We start from the raw sequence: 20,161 nt of genomic DNA, 5'->3' as shown, positions 1-20,161 counted from the left end.
ACACAGATTGAGAGAGAGAGAGAGAGAGCTAGCTCGAAATATCTTTAACAACTCAGCAAATAAACTGCAATGGAACTGAAACATTATCACATATAAAACTGTTGCCCACACTGTGTCATGGGAACAAAAAGGTAGCAGAAGAGAATCTTCCTCTCAGTCATTACTAATCCTTAACCCCTCCTCCCACCCCCTACACACACACACAGACACACACACACACACACACACACACTCACACACACAAACACAAGGAAATGATTCAGATAATATACATTGCAGCTGAATCCACAGGAGAAAAAGAGAGAGAAAACTATACAAAGGTAAAATCCTTAAGAATTAATCCTGGAAAATGCTAATCCTCAAAGTATTCATTCACTACTTCTCCCCCACAAGCCAACATGTTCCTTCCTGTCAGGGATACACAAATTGACCTTTTAGGCTTCCTCTTATTAAAGATTGTTCCTGGGAACCTACACATATTCCCTCCTGATGCAAAGATTTTACCACCACCTGTTACTCCCAGCTAACTCTACAAGTTACAAGAATTGATTCTTTCCAGCCACATGGATAGTAGGGGGACTGGAGAATCATTTTGTCTTCTATCTGGGATGCCCTTAGGTTAAGGAAGCCAAAGGCTGAAGCTATTCTCTACATAATATGTTCCTTATTCTCCTCTAACCCTTAAAAATGTGGTAATAATTTATCCAAGCCAGCATAGGAAAAGAGAGGAGACAAGGGAAAAACAGTGGCAGGGAAATATCACTCATGCCTATTTTTAATTTGAGTCTCATAGAAAGGAGATTTAATTCTCAAATTCCACCAGTTTGTTTCTCCACAGGTTACTACAGACAGGAACACAGGTTAGTGGAACATAAATACCTTAATGTGGGAAAAGGATGAGGCATATTTGTAGCCAATCCATAAAAGTATAGGTATACTCAATAGCATAGGGAAAGGAGATGGATATTATTCAAATGGGAGGATATGGGTATGGGGGCACTAAAACACTAAAGATTTGAAAGGAAGAAAACTATACAGAAACACAGAGTACATGCAGATAAATTAACAAAGGATCCTAAAACTAAAAAGAAGGATAAGGAATAAACCTTCAAAGAGATAACAAAGTGCTCTCAACGAATATTACAAGGCAAATATAATGCCTGATGAATCACAGAATCTCAAGAAATCACAAAAGAGCATAAGACAAAAAACTTTGCCCGAATGATTTAAAAGAGAAATGAAATTCTCAAATGAAGAAACTGGTCATGGACATATGTCAGAATAAATATAGCTCTGAAAGATGAAGTTTAAAAAAAACTTAATTAGAAGATTAGAGGAAAAATTAATCCATGATGTAGAGTTTCCCCAGTGAAGAAAAGAGAAGTTAGAAGATTTGAAATGCAAAAGTACTGAAGTGGATGAAAATCTGATGGAGGAAGAAGAAGATTAATTTAAGAGGCAGCATGGCACAGTTGAAACAGCACAAGCTTTGGAGTTACAAAGGACCTGGGTTCAACCCAACATTGATACTACCATTGAGACCCTAGACAAGTCATTTTACTTCTGTGGCTTTAAGTTAACTCATCTACAAAACTATCATACTAAATGTCCTGAGCTCTCTTCTAGTCCTATGACCCTATCAACCTTCTTCCTAAAAAACGAATGGGGAACCTGCAGCCTCCAGGCCACATGTGGTCTTCCAGATTCTAGGGTGTGGCTTTTGATTGAGTCCACGTTTTACAGAACACATCTTTTTATTAAGGGGATTTGTTCTGTAAAGTTTTAATTTAGTCAAAGGGCTACACTTGAGGACCTAAGGAGTCATATATGGCCTTAAGGCTGCAGGTTCCCCACCCCTGTCCTAAAAGAATATGACAAAACTTATAAACAACAATGAAATGTGAATTACAGAATGAATAACAAAATCAAATGCCACAATTTGATCCCCATAAGAAACATATATAAAGAGCAAAGAAATTCTTACATTCTATTTAAGTTTTAAGAATAAAAAATTATAGCTAGCAAAAAAAGAAAATCATACACTCAAAATAAGAAGTAGGAACAAAATTTTCTCTTTATTAGATGAATCTATAAAAGTAGGAATTGCAAGCATATGATTTGGAAAACATTGAATGTTAAAATCCATAATATTGAGAGGGATAGACAAATGATTTACCTTATGAATATTTTTAAAATTTGGAATGCTTCATATATTTGCACGTTTCATTATCCAGGGATCATGTACATTTTCTCTTTATTATTGCAAATTTAATAAATGGGCTATATGAAACCCTATTATGCTTATAGGATTATAGGCAATAGCAGTTACCAGACTTCTCAACCCACAAATGCCAAAGACAACAGAGCAGGTCAGTGGGAAAATGGCTGGATCTGCGTAAGAAAAGTATATGGTATGGCCCCAATCCTGGGGCAGTTGAGGTGGCTGCAGGGACAGCAGCAGGAAGCTCCAGTGACTGCTTCCAGAGCTCCAGCATGGCTGCTTCCAGCCCCAGGCCCACAAGGTTGGAGGAATCAAGTGGGGAATCAGAGTGGGAGTGCAGGGAGTGCTTTGCTGGTGCAGAGGCAGGGTTCTCTTGCTTTGTCCTTCTTGGATCTGGGTCACGGTCCTAGTTGGCAGTTCTTAGGGGAGGAAGAGTGCTGGTATGGCAGAGCTTGTGGTGACTGTGGAGTAGAAGTAGCTCTGAAAACAGCAGTACAAGGCCCCTGAAGCTTGGAACAAAGCACTGTTCATTATAAAAGCAGTCATACCATGACAAAAAGCTCAAGGGTCAAGTAGTTGGCTGGGAACATGAGCAGGCAGCATAAAATGACTCAGACTCAGACTATAGAATCTATTTTTTTGGTGACAAAGACCAAAACATACAGCCAGAAAAAGTCAAAGAGTCTACATCAAAAGCCTCCAAGAAAAGTATGAATTGGTCTCAGGCCAATTCAGGAAGAGCTCAAAAAGGATTTGGAAAATCAAGTAAGAGAAGTAGAGGAAAAATTGGGCAGAGAAATGAGAGTGATGCAAGAAAATCATGAATTATAGATGATAAACCACATTGTGCAAACTACATGCACCCTTAAGGCTCTGCCTTGAGTCTTTTCATTTGCTGTCCTTCATGCCTAGCATGCTCTCTGGCTTTGCTTCTTCTATCCTGGCTTCACTGACTTCCTTTAAGAACAAGATTAAATACCATATTTTGGAAAATAACTTTCCCAGTCCTTTTGAAATCTAGAATCTTCCCTCTTGGATTGTATTCAACTTACCCTGATTATTTGTTTCCCACTTTGGAATGTGAGCTCCTTGATGGCAGTGATTATGTATGTACATTTTTGGTATCCCAACACTCAGGACAATAGGTGGCCCATAATGAGCACTTAATAAATGCTACAGATTAGTTGAACCATTAGCAATATTAATCATTTTGAACCATTGGTATGACATCTAAATTCAATAATAAGAAAAATGGGAACCAATGAAAGATATAGGTACAAGGATGTGCTGGAGTTGGTTGAACCAGCTCACAAAAACTGAGGGTTAAGTTTTTGCTGTGAGCATTTACACCTCAGATGCTATCAAATGTTACAAATTCAGGCCTTATGTATTGTTTTACTGAGTGTCTAGCCATAACAAAAGTGATGGAGAAAATGTTATTATTGTGGAGTAAGCTTATATATGTGTGTGCATGTATATATGACAAAAATGTCTATCTAAAACCAAAGCAGGTAATGTATTCGAAGAATAAAAATTAGAAAATTCCACAACAAAAATAAAACAGATATCCCCTTTTCCTTCTGTTATGTGTGCTTTTTTTCTCAAAATGCTAGCAATAACAACACACAAATTAAAAGAAATTAAAGGCATAAAAGTATGAAAAGAGGAGGGAAAATTATCACAATTTACCAATGACATCATCAATTGCATGGAATATAAATAATATAATAATAATATTATTTATATAGCTTTAAAGTTTATAAAGTTTTTTTTTATATTTTTATCTCATTTTATCCTTACAAAAATGCTAAGGTGGGTACTATTATTTTTCTCATTTTACGAATATGAGAAAGGTTTTGAGACTTGTACAAGGTCACATAGATAATTAGCGTCTTTAGAAAGATTCAAACTAAGAATTTCCTGACAAGAAATTCCTCACTCTCTGTGCTGTACTAACCAAACTTTCTCTTAGAAAATCCTAAGGAATCAGCAAAGAAACTAATCAGAAAAAAAATTAATAGATTTGTTCAAGTGACAGACTACAAAATGAACCCATAACAGTTAAAACAATTTCATACATCAGTAAGAAAATGCAGGAAGCTATAAAGGAATGTGAAGTTCCATTCAAAATAACTACAAAATGTATAAAATACCTGGGAGTCAGTCTACCATAGCATGCTGAATAATAGCAGAGAAACAATTTTTCACTAAAATTGGGGGCCCGGGGCTATTTCAGACACTGGAGGAGTCTTCAAAACTCATTCCTAGGCCAGGCCAATATAACAAACATGACAATATGAGCAAAATTAATGTACGTATTTTCTAAAGGAACAATAAAATTACCAAAAGGATATTTTATAGAATCAGATAAAATAATTTTAAAAAGTAATGTAGAGTAACAAAAACTTCTCAAAGAGTGGGAAAAGAGAGGAATGAAGAGGGAATAGAGCAAAAACTCTAACAACTCTTTTTTTTCTCTCTGTCATCATATTAAACACATGATGGCAATATTATGTAAATGCTTAGATAAATCAGTGAACTTGGTATAGTGAATATTTCCTACACATCCTGTCCTTGTTTTCTGAGTCTTTCTAGTTCTTTTGTGTATGTATGTTTGTTTGTTTTTTTATCAAGGCATCCTATATTTCTTTTAACATGTCAAAGAAATTAAGGCACTGTGGTATAGAGAAAAGAGCACAGTCAGAAAGGTCTGGGTTCAAATCCTGTTGCTCAAACAAATTGACTGTGTGGACATGGACAAGTCACTTAACACCTCTGATCATCAGGAAGCTCCCTAAGATTCCTCTACTAAGTTATAAATTGCTCTCCATATGTATCGGGAGAGGGGATTCCCTCATAGACAAATTCACAGGTGGTCCTTGACATGTTGATTAATGTAGCACTCAGACTTGTCCATCTGTTCTCCCTTCACTCTAAATACATGATTATCCCATCTACTTTTACAGTCATTCATGCCCTTGATAATGATTTTTTTCACAACTTCTTGCCTTAAAATAATTACCAACAACATGAAACAATATATGTGTATGTAGGTGGTATGTGCGGCATGTGTGTGTAACTTCAGACACACATACAGACACACACAAATACATTATGTATGTATGTATATATGTATACACACATAAGTTCAATTAATTTGTTTTCAGTTGTGTCCAACTTTTCATGACCCCATTTGGGGTTTTATTGACAAAGATATTGGTATAGTTTGATGAACTGAGGCAAAGAGGGTTAAGTGGCTTGCCCAGGGTCACACAGCTAGTAAGTATCTGAGGCCAGATTTGAACTCAGGAAGATGAGTCTTCCTGATTCCAGGCTTAGCACTTTATCTACTGTGTCACTTACCTGCTTTATAGATGTACATATAGGTACATATATGCATATACACATATTCACATGCATGTATAATACATTGATGGATTAAAATAAAACTATCCAATTTTCCCAACTGCTTGTCACACTCTAAGTAAACTATTTCTTTCCTACCTTTTTCCATTATAGATATTTGGACTCATTATTCCATTATATGATTACTACTAGTAATAGGCATATTTAAGTACATATTAAATGTCCTTTACATACATTAGGGTAAGTGTTGTATAGAGGACTGACAATTAGCCTCAAAGGTAGGAAGACGTTCTCTGACAAATATTAGATGTATGACCCTAGGCAAGTAACAACCCTTCTTTGCTTTAGGTAACTGTGTTGAATTGGGCAGCTAGATGATGCAGTGGGTAGAGTGCCAGGCCAGGAGTCAGGATGACTCCTCTTTAGGAGTTCAAATCTGGCCTCAGACACTTACTAGCTCTGTGACCCTGAACAATGACTTAACTTTATTTGCTTCAGTTTCCTGAGCTAGAAAAATTAGCTAGAGAAGGAAATGCCAAACCCCTCCAGTGTCTTTGCTAAGAAAGACCCAAATGAGCTCATGAAGTGTCAATAAGACTGAAATGACTAAACAACAACTGGATAGAAACTAAGGTACTGACCTGCATTAGTAGAGTTGGATTCCTAATCTGGGTGTTTCTCTCACCCAATTAAATCACAAGTCCTCTCCCTAGCTCCTCTAGACATACTGTGACCTTAGACAAGCTATTTAATTTTCAGTGACCCAAGCCCCAGGACTGCCCAGCAACAAAAAGGTTATTGATCTGCACTGAGAGAGGGAATTCCACAAGTTGGTTTCTCCATGCCAGTTAAATGAGATCTAGACTCCAAACAATAATATGCAGGAGGCATGATGCTAGATTTTGATGATAAAATAATGAAATAATATTTAGTCCCTTCCTAGAAGAAATATATAATCAAATAGGAGAAGTATATTTATGTTCTTTTGAAAGAAGCTGCTAGAAAGACATATTTTCCCTGAGCTATCCTTTTGGGCAGCCAGGCATGATTTTCTTGACCCCTTAAAATGAAAAAAACTAAGAGGATATGGGTCAGAATAGCTGCTTATAGTAGTTTTCTTCATGACAAGTCAACTTTTTGGAATCTCTTTAGAAGCTTTGTCAGACAACTCTTACTTAGGATGGTAGCATTAAAATCATTGATTCCTCAAGAGATGCCTGGATTTCTCAACATAGCAAAGTAGGGGAAGGGAAAGGAAGATGTGAAGAGACTGATAGCACGTTTAATTTATTCTACAAACTGACCTAAGTAAAAGGTGGAAGTTGCTCTCATTGGATTTGTTTTAAGGAGGAAATAACAAACACATTCAATTGGGTATCTTACCCTACAGGAAAGCAGGGGGGAAGGGGAAAGGGGGGGGGTTGATAGAAGGGAGGGCAGATTGGGGGAGGAAGTAGTCAAAAACAAACACTTTGAAAAGGGACAGGGTTAAAGGAGAAAATTGAATAAAGGGGGACAGGATGGGATGGAGGGAAATATAGTTAGTCTTTCACAACATGACTATGATGGAAGTGTTTTGTATAACAATACATGTATAACCTAAATTGAATTGTTTGTCTTCTCAAGGAGGGTGGATGAGGAGGGAAGAAGGGAGAGAATTTGGAACTCCAAATTCTAAAAACAAATGTTAAAAACTGTTTACATGCAACTGGGAAATGATATCCAGGCAATGGGGTATAGAAATCCATCTTGCCCTACAAGAAAGTAAGTGGGAAGAGGATAAGGGGCATGTGGAGTGGGGTGATAAAATGGAGGGCAGGGGGGTGGCGCTAAGATGGTGGCTGGAAAACAGCGACTCACAAGCTCTCCCTGAAATACCACCAAACACCTATAAAAAATGACTCTAAAATTCTAGAGCTAAAAACCTATGAAATAACAGAGGGAAACAAGTCTCCAGCCCAAGATGGCCTGGATGGTCCCTGGGAAGGGTCTATCGCTCTTGACTGAGAGAGGTGCACAACCTAGCATGGGCCAGGACAGGACACACTAGGCCTGGAGTAGATCAGTGGGAGCAGAACTCAGGGCCCTGAATCACTGAGCTGTGGCAGTTACTAGACTTCTCAACCCACAAACAACAAAAACAATGGAGCAGGTCAGTGGGAAAACTGCTGGACCTGCATGAGAGAAGTGCCTCCTACACTTACTAGCTCTGTGACTCTGGGCAGGTGGCTTGACCCTGTTTGCTTCAGTTTCAACTAGGGAAGGAAATGGCAAACCACTGCGGTGTCCTTGCCAAGAAAACCCCAAATGCAGTCATGAGAAGTCAGACAACACTGAAAAAATATTGAACAACAACCATATATATTCATAAGCTAGAACTTAAAATGTCTGAGGTAATTCGCATAAAAATGAATGGCATTTCAATGTATATACATTTGTTTCCATTTTTAAGCAGTAGAACAAGTGAAGGCAGATTCTAGAGAACATTAATTTTATTCTCTTGAAAGTTACAGTTAATTTGTTCAACTTCACTCATTCAGAATCCTGAATTTCACTCACAAATTGGACTAGTCTGTGTTATGCTCATTCTGGAAATGAGCAAGGAGTGAATAATATGGGAATGACAAATTGTTGCAACCATCTCGTTACAGATTTAAGATAAAGACTCTGTCTCTCTTTTCTATTTTCCTTTAGCCATTATAATAGAATAAAATTAACGAAGGCTAGGTTGTATTTTATACTTGACTATTGTGAAAATAAGTTTAATGTGAATGTATATGCAGAACTTATATTGGATTACATGTCATCTTGGGGTGGGGGGAAAGGAGAGGGTGGGGGAGAAAATTTGGAGCTCCAAAACTCATGGAACTGAGTGTTGTAAACTAAAAATAAAAAAAAAAATAAAATCTCCAAAGCACAGAAACATTCCATTTCCCATGCAGCTTCCTCCTAGATATCAGCATCATAATGATAACAATTTTGAGTAAATAATATGTTCTAATTATAGAATACACTCATCACAAATTATTTTTCATCAGGTCTAGTTGCCCAGTTTATCAATCCTATTCCTGTTTTGTTTCTGAGCAAAATGTGAATGCCTTAGTAATTTTTATTATTTCAAGGCCATTACATTAAAGGAGGCAATCATAAAAATTATTTTTTAATTCAGGGCAAAATAAACACATGAGCCTATATTTTACACTGGAAAAGGACTATTTCTAAATTTCAGATGAAAAAATAAAATATTTTATTACATCAAGACGTACATGTATGTATATAAATTTGTAAATATTTGTATATGTATATCTCTATATACCTATACCTATACCTATAATACCTATGAGTATATAGAGATATACACATAGAAATATTTTCTTTCCTTCCTTCCATCCTTCCTTATCATCTTCCTTTCTTCTTTCCTTCTTTCCTTTCCTCCCACCTCCCTTCCTTCATTTTTTCTTCCCTCTTTCTTGCTTTCCTTTGTGCTTCTTCCACAATATAGGAGATTTAGGCCAGAAAGGCAGAGTGACTTATCAATTAAGTGGTGGGATTTCCCTTCATCTTAATAAAGATAGAGGACCTCCTAGAAGAATATTCCATATGCTGCCCGATGTATTCATTTTATTGTTTGTTTTTGGCTTAACTTTGTTATTGTTATTATTGTCATTGCTGTTATAAGGAAGGGTTTAATAAAGATGAATATTAGGAGATGTACCAGAAAGAAGCAAAAGGCATCTCTCTCTCTCTCTTTCTCTCTCTCTCTCTCTCTCTCTCTCTCTCTCTCTCTCTCTCTCTCTCTATATATATATACATATATATGTATATATACACACACACATATATATGTATATATGTATACATATATACACATATGTATATTATATATATATATATATATATATATATATAAAACTTATGAAATTTTTTTTTCATTTCACTTTTTTGGATTGATACCTTTTGTTTTTTCATCACATTTACTTCTGAATATATTCCTCTCCTGTTTCTCTACCAAGCAAACTTTCCTTTGAAATAAAGAAAAAAGAAAAACTCAGCAATACAATGTCTGACAGCATATATAATATTCTATACCCACAATCCCCTAGGTCTGCAAAGAAGACAGAGAGGTACATTTTTCTCAACTCTTTTTCTGTTGCCAAGCATTATTGCTATAATTGTACAGCATTCACTTTTATTCTTTTAAATAAATCCTTAAATATAAATTGTATGTTAAATGTGAGGTCAATATATGACATTCATAGAGATGTAGTGGCTAATTTTTGCCCTAAAACCTTCCTTCAGTTATGGAAGTAAAAGATGGGAGAGGGAGGGACCCTCAGGGGAAAGGATAGAAGCCCATTTGCATCAAGTTCTTATGCAAAGGATATTTTTGAAATAGAGAATGCTGAGGGGAATTTCTTCCATTCCTAGGTTCCTCTTAGTGACTTCATGGAGTAGATGGGGTGAGGAGGGGAATGGAAAGTTGTTTTATGTGTACTCCTCAATCCATCCATGAGGGCCTGTCCCACACTTCATCCTCACAGAGAATGAAATTTTAAAGTGGTTTCTCTTTCCTTGTCCTACTCATAGTTGCATTACCAAACACAACACCCATCAGTTTAGTGCCAATGTGTCCAATTTCTTCGTCTGCAAAATAAAGATCATAGTGCTGACCACCTATGAGGCTTTGAAAATACAGGACTTTTAAAGTAGTGGTTCCTACCCCTTTAATGATTAATCATATAACAGTGGTAGGGGACCCAGTCCTGGAAGCTGGGGTCCTGTCTCAGGATTGGCTGTCCTCATTGTCCCTCAGTACAGCAATCTTCTCAGATGACTTCTTTTTCCCATTTTAACATCAGGCGGTTGAAACAGGCTTATGCCAGTTCTTCTGTTCTGATGGCTGAGCCGAAAGGACAGGAAATCATTACAGTGAAAACATTTCTAGCAAAGGTCACTTTAATAGAAAATTACATCAATCACCTTGAAGAAGAAAAAAAAAGTACATTTCAATTGATGTCATTTGTCCATGGGATGGCATCATCTTTGCTTTCTAACCTGAGCTTCTAAAAAGTTAGTCTAACTCTCCATGAAAGCACATTAAAAATTAACTGCCATCAGCAGTGATTTGAATCTTTGGAGAGTCAGGAAGGAGATACTTATTAGCTAATTCTTGTCAAAAGCTAAACGGTTACCCATTAAGTGGGGTGAGAGTGCATTTTTTGTTTCTTTGTGTGCATATCATCCTGGACATCTCTCTGAATAAGAGAGATAAGTGCTTACTTTTAAACATATTTTCCTTCCACTAGTTTTTGTGTGATAGTTTGAGATTTGTTGATGAAAAGGAAAGATTTCTTGCTTTAATACAAATCTTATGAGACAAAGTGACCCAACAGAACCAGCAGCATAGAGTAGAAGGTATTAATCCATACCCACACAAGAATAACCTCTAAATTATATTGTAAAATGGTTATTCAGTCTTCTACTTGACTGTCTCCACAGAAAAGGACCCTTATTTATGATACCTTATGACAGAGTCTGGAAAGAACAGCTCAAGCATCACTATGTCAAGACACTCCTGATGTCCCAAGCTATTCATGCTGTCCCCCAATTATCTTGTATTTATTCTGTATGCATTTGGTATATATTTTGTATACATATATATGTACCTGTTGCTTCTTCTAATGTATGTTCCTTAAGATCTGGGAAAATTTCTTTTTTGCTTTTGTATCTCCAATGCCAAAACTCAGTGCCTGATACTTTTAGCCACTTAATAAGTATGTGTTTCTTACTTGATTCCACTTTTAGATAGCTCTATGTTAATTTGTTTTGTTTTGCTTTCTTGATATCAAGGTGTATTTGCATTATTTCTAGTTTAGCTCTGTAGGGGCCTATAGAATAAATCTAATCCATATCCCTGAGAACAATCCTTTAAATACTTGAAGGAAGTTATTTTCTCCCTCTGTCTTCTTTCTTCTCCATGCTAAGCATCCCAAATTTCTTCAACACATCTTTACATGGAATGAATTCAAAGACTTTCACCAGCCTTATGTATCATTCCAATCTAATCTAACAAGAACCTAATATACATATAGCACTCTTGATCCTGCTAGGCCTATGAAGACAAAGCAAAACAAATGAAATAACAACAAAAGTCATGCAGGTCTTAAAGAGGTTAAAATTCTGCATTATAATATTGGAACAGATTTTTAAAGGGGTGCTGGACTAAATCAGAGTTTTCTTAAAATTTATGAATTGAAGTAGTTTTTTTCTGTAAATTATAAAAGTTAATTTGTATTTACTGAATGTTTTTTATTTAGGCTTTTTAATGCTGATTTTTCCTAAAGAGCAGAGATCATATCTCTTTTAACCATGTATCTACCTTGGGGGCTACACAATGCTTTGCTCATAGTAGTCATTAATTAAAAATTAATGAAAGAATGAATGTTCAACTGTCTTCGACAGACTGTACTACACTGGCACTAGAAAATACTCTAGTATCTGATGTCTTTGCCCTGTGGTATGGTAGAACTAACACAAAATCAAAAAAAGAATTGGAAAGGTAGAAGAGGAATGATGAGTCTATTACATCTTTTTACATATATCCATGAATCACTGAACATAAAGTTGTCAGCCCAAAGTAAAACTACAATCATGAGAGACTGAGAGTTGAGATATTGAGATTAATTGTAAAATGTCTTCTGACAATCACTTTGAATTTTGTTTAATTTTTATAACATTTGTGAACCATGGGCAGTATTTTAACAACTAACATTAGAAGTGGGAGAAACATGTCTGATGAGTATGGCTATAGATGTAGATCAGCCAATGATAGGAGAAAAGACTTTGAATTTGCATTATATGCATGGGAAGCAACAACAAAACCAAGAAGTAAAAACATATATTCTGTACAAGCTCCTTAAAACTTTTTGGATGCTTCTGGGGAGGGGAAGTTAGTATGAAATACTCAACTACAAAGCAATTTATGAATGAAAATTGTGTCTCACAAAATGTTGCCCTTTGTTTTTCAGTTCTCAGGGAGGGGGCAGTGTTTCTTAAGATCTAGATTTTTGGATCTGAATAAAGAAAGAACCTGGGTCTTCCCAAGATAAGCGATATGCAGACAAACAGGTAGATAGAGAGATGATAGAGATACACGTACATAGATGATGATAGTTACCTACAAAAAGGGAGATAAAGTGATAGGAAAAGGAGAAGAAGAAAGTACACCTACAAGGTGGAGACGGCCTGGAAGTAAAATGAGTACAGGTTTGGATCCGGGGAAGAAAAGACTGAAGTCCACCTATGAGAACCTAGGATCGTTCAAGAGGAAGCATCCTAGTTTCCAAAGGATAAAAGTTGGAGATAAAATCTAGAGATGCCCAAGAAGGGAGGTCAGTACGTTCATTCATTCATCCATTCATTTATTCTTTTGGTTGTTTAATAAATATTTATTTAGCACCCATTATTTTCATATTACTATGTCAATAGTTGTTATGGTGGATGCTGTTAAGAACCTGCTTGCTTAGCCATCTTTGACAAAACAGAGAGTTATCAATATTATCACGTGACACTAAATCCCACACCATTTGTTTGGACTAAGTGGGAAGTGGAAGTAAGGATAATAATCTGCCTCTCCCCATTCAGCTACAGTCAGAATAATAACAGTTCCAATAAATAATATTGACTATGCTGGATTAAGGAGAGGCTTTCTGTTCATGAATAGTGAAAGACTCCTTTGATCCAAAACCACCATCTTTCTCACCATGTCCACTGCATTTAAGTTCTGTCAGAGCTTGTAATATGTTACCTCCAATATTAAAGAGAGTAAAATTGGATTAGGCAGAATAAGATGTTAGTAAGAAAGAAAGAAATAATCAATAAAGTAGAAATAAAACTTAAAATCCACAAAAGGTCACTTTTTATAACCCAACTCTTATTTTAAGTTTGAGTATTTTATATTTTGGAAAGTATTACCCTATTTCTTTTTCTTTTCATTTTTGTTATGTAACTATACTATTACATTCTAATTACTATTTTAATTTCTTCAAATTTTGTTGTGATTTCTCTTTATTCATATGCTATTTTATTGATTTGATTTTTCTGCCCTCTTCTTTATAATTAGATTGGCTAAAAGTCTAAAAAAACATTATTCAGAGTTTCAAAGAACCAGATTTTAGTTTTATTTGTCATTACTATGGATTTGTCTTTGTGATTTATTCCCCCTCTAATTTTTAATATTGCCTCTTTTTTTCTTGTATTAGGTTTGTTTATTTGTTGACTTTCTAATTTTTTTTTATTCTGTAAAAGAATTCCATATTTTATTATTTAATTTTTTTTGTTTACAGCATTGATTTCCACAAGATTTTGAGTTACAAATTTTTTCCCCATTTATACCCTCTCCCCCACTCCAAGATGGCATATATTCAGATTGCCCCATTCCCCAGTCAGCCATACTTCCTGTCATCACATCCCCCCATCACCTCTCCCCTTACTTTCTTGTAGGGCAAGATAGATTTCCAAGCCCCATTGCATGTATATCTTATTTCCCAGTTGCATGCAAACTAACTCTTTATTTGAGCATCTGCTTTTAAAACTTTGAGTTCCAAATTCTCTCCCCTCTTCCCTTCACACCCACCCTCCCTAAGAAGTCAAGCAATTCAACATAGGCTACTCATGTATCATTATGTAAAACACTTCCACAATACTCATGTTGTAAAAGATTAACTACATTTCCCTCTATCCTATCCTGCCCCCTTTATTCAATTTTCTCCTTGTTGCAACAATTCGGCTAGAAGCTGCTGTGGAAGTATAAAACCAAAAACAACCAGCTAACTGCACGCTGCAAGCCCAGGCTCTTTTGATCTACTTTATTGAGGAAAGCAACATTAAGGGGTTAACAATCTTACTTGAATCCAGCATACAAATATCATTCACTTAGTTCAGGGGGAAAAGCCCGAATTTCAGAGCAAGTACAAACAAATTACAAACATACATTTATAAAAAGACCAAATACAGTTCAGAGTTATCAACATCTGAATTCAGCTGGGAGCTCGACAACAGCTGGCTCAGTGTCACATATCACTACTGCTATGGCTCAGAGCTCAGAAAAAGGAAAGTCAACCCCTGGTTTTACATATATTGTTCAGGGTCAAAGGTGAGTCACACATGCGACTCACCCACACGACCTAAAATCATCACAAAAATGTGATTTAAAGCCACATGGTCTAAAAGCCTCTGACGTCACAAACATTTCACTCAAACCCATGTAAACTTGGTTTTCCCCTGAGGCAAGGAGGTCACCAAAGACTCCTAATTTAATCAAGGAAACAACGGCCCAACTCTTCAAGGGCACTTGGTTGAATAAGTGCTAAAAGCCCATCTTGATTTCCAATGCACTCCCTTGACCCTGTCCCTTTTCAAAAGTGTTTGCTTTTGATTACCTTCTCCCCCTATCGGCCCTCCCTTCTATTATGTGCCACTTTTTATCCCCTTTCCCTACTTTCCTGTGGGGTAAAATATCCAATTGTGTGAGTATGTTATTCCCTCCTTAAGTAAAAAATGATAACAGCAAGATTCACGCTTTCCCCCTCACCTGCACCCTCTTCCTCCCAACAAAACTGCTTTTTCTTGCCACTTTTATGTGAGATAATTTACCCCATTCTATCTCTCCCTTTCTCCCTCTCTCAATATATTCCTCACTCAACCCTTAAATTTATTTCATTTCTTAGATATTATCCTTTCATATTCAACTCATCCTGTGTCCTCTGTCTATATTCCCTTCAACTCCCCTAATACTGAGAAAGGTCTTCTGAATTACACACATCATCTTTCCTTGTAGAAATGTAAACATAACAGTTCCACTTTAGCAAGGCCCTTACGAATTCTCTTTCTTGTTTACTTTTTCATACTTCTCCTGATTCTTGTATTTAAAAGTCAAATTTGCTATTCAACTCTGGTTTTTTCATTCAGAAAGCTTGAAAGTCCTCTATTTTATTGAAAATCCATATTTTGCCTTGGAGCATTATACTCAGTTTTGCTGGGTAGGTGATTTTTGGTTTTAATCCTAGCTCCTTTGACCTCCAGAATATAATATTCCACACACTTAAAACCCTTAAAGTAGAAGCTGCTAGATCTTGTATTATTCTGATTGCGCTTCCACAATATTCAAATTGTGTCTTTCTGGATGCTTGCATTGTGTTCTCCTTGACCTGGTAACTACGGAATTTGGTGACAATATTCCTAGAAGTGTTCTTTTTGGGATCTTTTTCTTTTTTTAAATTAATTTATTTAATATATTTAGTTTTCTGCATTGATTTTCACAAGAGTTTGAATTACAAATTTTCTCCCCATTTCTAAATTTGTTTATTTAATATATTTAAATTTATTTATTAATATATTTAGTTTTAAATATTATTTATTTAAATTTATTTATTTAATATATTTAGTTTTCTGCATTGATTTTCACAAGAGTTTGAATTACAAATTTTCTCCCCATTTCTACCCTCCCCCCCACTCCAAGATGGTGTATATTCTGGTTGCCAATTTCCCCAGTCAGCCCTACCTTCTGTCACCCCACTCCCCTCCCATCATTTTGGGATCTTTTTCAAAAGGCATTTGGTATATTCTTTCAATTTCTATTTTACCTTTTGGTTCTAGAATATCAGGGCATTTCTCCTTGATAATTTCTTGAAAGATGATATCTAGGCTCTTTTTTTTGATCCTGGCTTTCAGGTAGTCCAATAATTTTTAAATTATCTCTCCTGGATCTATTCTCCAGATCAGTGGTTTTTCCAATGAGATATTTCACATTGTGTTCCATTTTTTCATTCCTTTGGTTCTGTTTTATAATATCTTGATTTCTCATCAAGTCACTAGCTTCCACTTGCTCCAATCTAGTTTTTAAGGTAGTATTTTCTTCGGTGGTCTTTTGGACCTTCTTTTTCATTTGGCTAATTCTACCTTTCAAGGCATTCTTCTCCTCATTGACTTTTTGGAGTTCTTTTGCCATTTGGCTTAGTCTGTTCTTTAAGGTGTTATTTTCTTCAGTATTTTTTGGGTCTCCTTTAGCAAGTCATTGACTTGTTTTTCATGGTTTTCTTGCATATTTCTCATTTCTCTTCCCAGTTTTTCCTCTACTTCCCTAATTTGCTTTTCAAAATCCTCTTCGAGCTCTTCCACGGCCTGAGCCCAATTAATATCTTTCATTAGGCTTTCAATGTGGGCTTGTTTACTTTGTTGATTTCTGGCTATATGATTTGATCTTCTTTGTCACCAAAAAAGAAATCTAGAGTTTGAGTGTGAGTCTGAGTTTGAGTGTGAGGTCATTTCCATTGCCTGTTCATGTTCCCAGCCAACTACTGGACCCTTGAGCTTTTGGTCAGGATATGAGTGGTTGTAATGTAGAGAGTACTTTGTCCCAAGCTTTAGGGTCCAAGCACTGCTGTTTTCAGAGCTACTTATACTCCATGGTAACCCCAGGCTCTGTCACAGCAGCACCTCTCCTCCCCCAAGGACCACCAACCAGGACTGCAATTCAGATCCAAGTAGGGCACAGCAAGAGAATCTGCCTTTGTGCCCACAAAGTGCTCTTTGCATTCCTGCTCCGATCTGCTGCTAGATTCGTCCCACCGTGTGAGCCAGGGACTCAGTAAGTGGCTGATACTGGCACCCTGGAGGCAGCCTCAGGAGCTTCCTGCTGCTACTGCCACAGCCACTGCTGCATGACCTCCTCTACCCCCAAAGCTGGCGGATGGACCCTCTCTGAACCTGATCCCACAGTTTCCCCCTAACCTGCTCTTTGGAATTTGTGGATTGAGATGTTTGGTAACTGCCACAGCTCACTGTTTCATGCCTCCAAGGCCTCTTCTGGCTGTCTGACTCCAGGTCTGGTCTGTCCCAGTGTGGCCCACACTCAGCTGCCCTCTACTCTCAGCACGTGTCCCGGCAACCATCCAGGCTCTCCTGGGCTGGAGATCTTTTTCCCTCTGTTATTCCATGGGTTCTGCAGCTCTAGAATTTGTTCAGAGCCATTTTTACCTGTGTTTGCAGCAATTTGGGGGCGGAGCTTAAGCAAGTCCCTACTTTCCTGCCACCATCTTGGTTTTACCCGACTTTCTAATTTTTAACATGCATATTCAGTTCATAAATTCTCTCTTTTTCTATTTTATTAATGTATGTTTGTAGAGATAGAATTTTGCCTGAAGACTACTTTAGCATTATTATAGTAATTCAGTATCCCAGAAATTTAATTATGTTATTTCATCATCTTATTTCATGTAATTTGTTTGGCTTGTTCATTACATAGGATTTTGCTTTTAAGTCTCTGTTTGGATCAGTGTCTCTGAACCAAAGACTATTTCCATTTGTTTATAGACTTTAAGGATGTATTAACTATTTCTACCCTTTTTAAATTTTTTTTTGCAATATCTGTGTGATGTAATACACACTAAGTTTTGTAGAAGTTCGATATCAAACTGAAAATATTCATATTCTTTTGCAGCCCCATTTATAAGGTGCCATAAGTCTTTTAATTAGTTTCTCCAGCAATTTGTTCAGTTCTGTACTTGTGTTTTGCTTTTCTTTCTGTTAGACTTATCTAAAATTGAGAGGACATTCAAGTCTCCTGATAATATTGTGTTACTCTCTTTATCTTTCTGTATCCTTTATGAATTTGAAATGCTATAGCATTTGGAGTATGTAAGTTTTTTTTAAACTGATATTGGTATATTGTCTTTTTTATTTTGCCAATACAATATGCTTTCCTTGTTTTTCCCTTTTTTGGACATTTACTTTTGCTTTGATTACTAACATGATTGAAATTCCTGCTTTTTGTACTCATTTGATGAACAGTTTTTTTTTCTATCACCTCAGTTTTATTTTGTGTATGCCTCTGTTTTTTAAATATTTTTGTAAGCCACCAATGATGAGTTTTTTTCTTATCCAATATAATTCTTTTCTGTCTTGTTTTATTGGAGTATAAAATGCATTCACATTTAAAATTATGAAGTTAGGTTTATATTTTAGTGTTTTTTTTTTCCTCTAATATTTTTTCAAGTTATTTTTCCCTTTCCTGTTATAGACACAATGCTATTTTACTTCATTTACTTTGGCTTATTCATTCTTATGGTGGATTTATTGCCACTATCTTCTTACCCTTCAGACTCCCCTTCCTTACCCCTCTCCTCTGAGGGTTGTGCTTCTTAGTTCTATTTTCTTTTGTGACTTTATCTAATGATTTAACTCTCCCTCCCTCCCATTTTTTCTCCTTTCAGTACTTTCCCCTTTCATCTCCTCCCCTTCAATCAGTAATGTTTATTATTTTTTTTCCTTTTTCTACCCCCTTCTAGAGAAGGTTTCTCTCATTCCCTTCATTGTCTCTCCTCTCTTTCTCTCTAAATGATGATTCTCTGATTCCTGGCTCCTATAATTATCTAGTTCCTCTATATTTTCTATATTCCTGATGGAATAAAGAAAAATCAACATTCCGAACTCTGTAACCAGTTGCTGCCACTGACTTGTGTAGCTTGCCCCTTGCATTCTCTTTTTCCACTGTGCCTCACAACTAGAAAAGTCCTAGTTTTTGGAAGTGCAAATTGGGCACTGACCCCTAGTGAGAAGCTCACTAATTCCCTGATTAAGCTGCTCACCAATGATTTATACCCTCCTCATCCCCTATTTTTCCTCCAAATCTCCTCCCTGGGTCTATGTCCTCCCATTCCCCCAAGTGCCCATTCATTATCCTTAGTAATTCCTATTTCTCCTTTCCTGAGGTAGGACAACTGGTCTTTTCAAGCACCTAATCCCCTAGATTACACCCAGTACAGTGTGCCTGTCTCTCATTACAGAACTTATCTCTTCATCTATAGGAACACTGAATAACAGAATCCCTTGTCACCAAAACAAATCCTGCCTCCTTGTCCCCTCTCCTTTTTAATCTCTCTCACCTCCTCACCCAGTTTCCTCAAGGATCTGAGACAACAGGGGTCACTTTCCCCTCATTACTAGCCCTCAGTGTGACCCAGACATATCATATACTCCCTTCTGTTCTTCTATCTCCCTCTCCCCCATTTCCTATGCTCTCACATTTTATAATGTAGTCTGACAAAATTATCAATACAACTGCAGGCAGGATGTATCCAGGTTCAACACATAATTCCCCACATCTGCCTCTTCACTCTTACCTCCATCTAATTTATTCCTTCACAAGTCTCCTTGTATGCATTTAGAAAGAAGCCTCTTACTGGTGGGGTGCTCTACTATCATTCTGTTATTGTTGCTTTCCTTGACTATTGCATTTGTTTACGCTTCCTGTATTTTTGTTGTCTGGAATGTGCAAGAAGCAAATAATCTTTTCCGATGTCATTTCCTAAGAATGTTTCAAACAACTCTTTATTCTTGAGTATGTAAATATTTTTTTTCATTTATGCTTAAGCTCAGATTTGCCAAATAGGTCACCCTGGGATGCATCCTGAGCTTCATTGCTCTTCTGAATATGTTATTGAATTCTTCCCTACATTTTCTGTTGGGTACAGAATAGTCTTGTGTTATTCAAATTTCCTTTCCTTTGTATTTGAA

The 20,161-nt window shown here is 36.5% G+C and overlaps 1 non-coding gene across 1 annotated transcript; it reads right to left on the bottom strand.

Annotated features, from left to right (window-relative positions):
• Positions 1-2,190: 2,190 nt before the first annotated feature.
• LOC118858836 lies at positions 2,191-2,293 on the bottom strand. The gene has a single exon (XR_005010960.1). It is a non-coding gene; the product is annotated as a U6 spliceosomal RNA (small nuclear RNA).
• Positions 2,294-20,161: the final 17,868 nt, after the last annotated feature.

Source organism: Trichosurus vulpecula, chromosome 7, assembly GCF_011100635.1.
Source record: "Trichosurus vulpecula isolate mTriVul1 chromosome 7, mTriVul1.pri, whole genome shotgun sequence".
Classification (NCBI taxonomy): Eukaryota; Metazoa; Chordata; class Mammalia; order Diprotodontia; family Phalangeridae; genus Trichosurus; species Trichosurus vulpecula.
The sequence above is the reverse complement of the archived record's forward strand: the minus strand, read 5'-3'. Positions and strand labels throughout refer to the sequence as shown.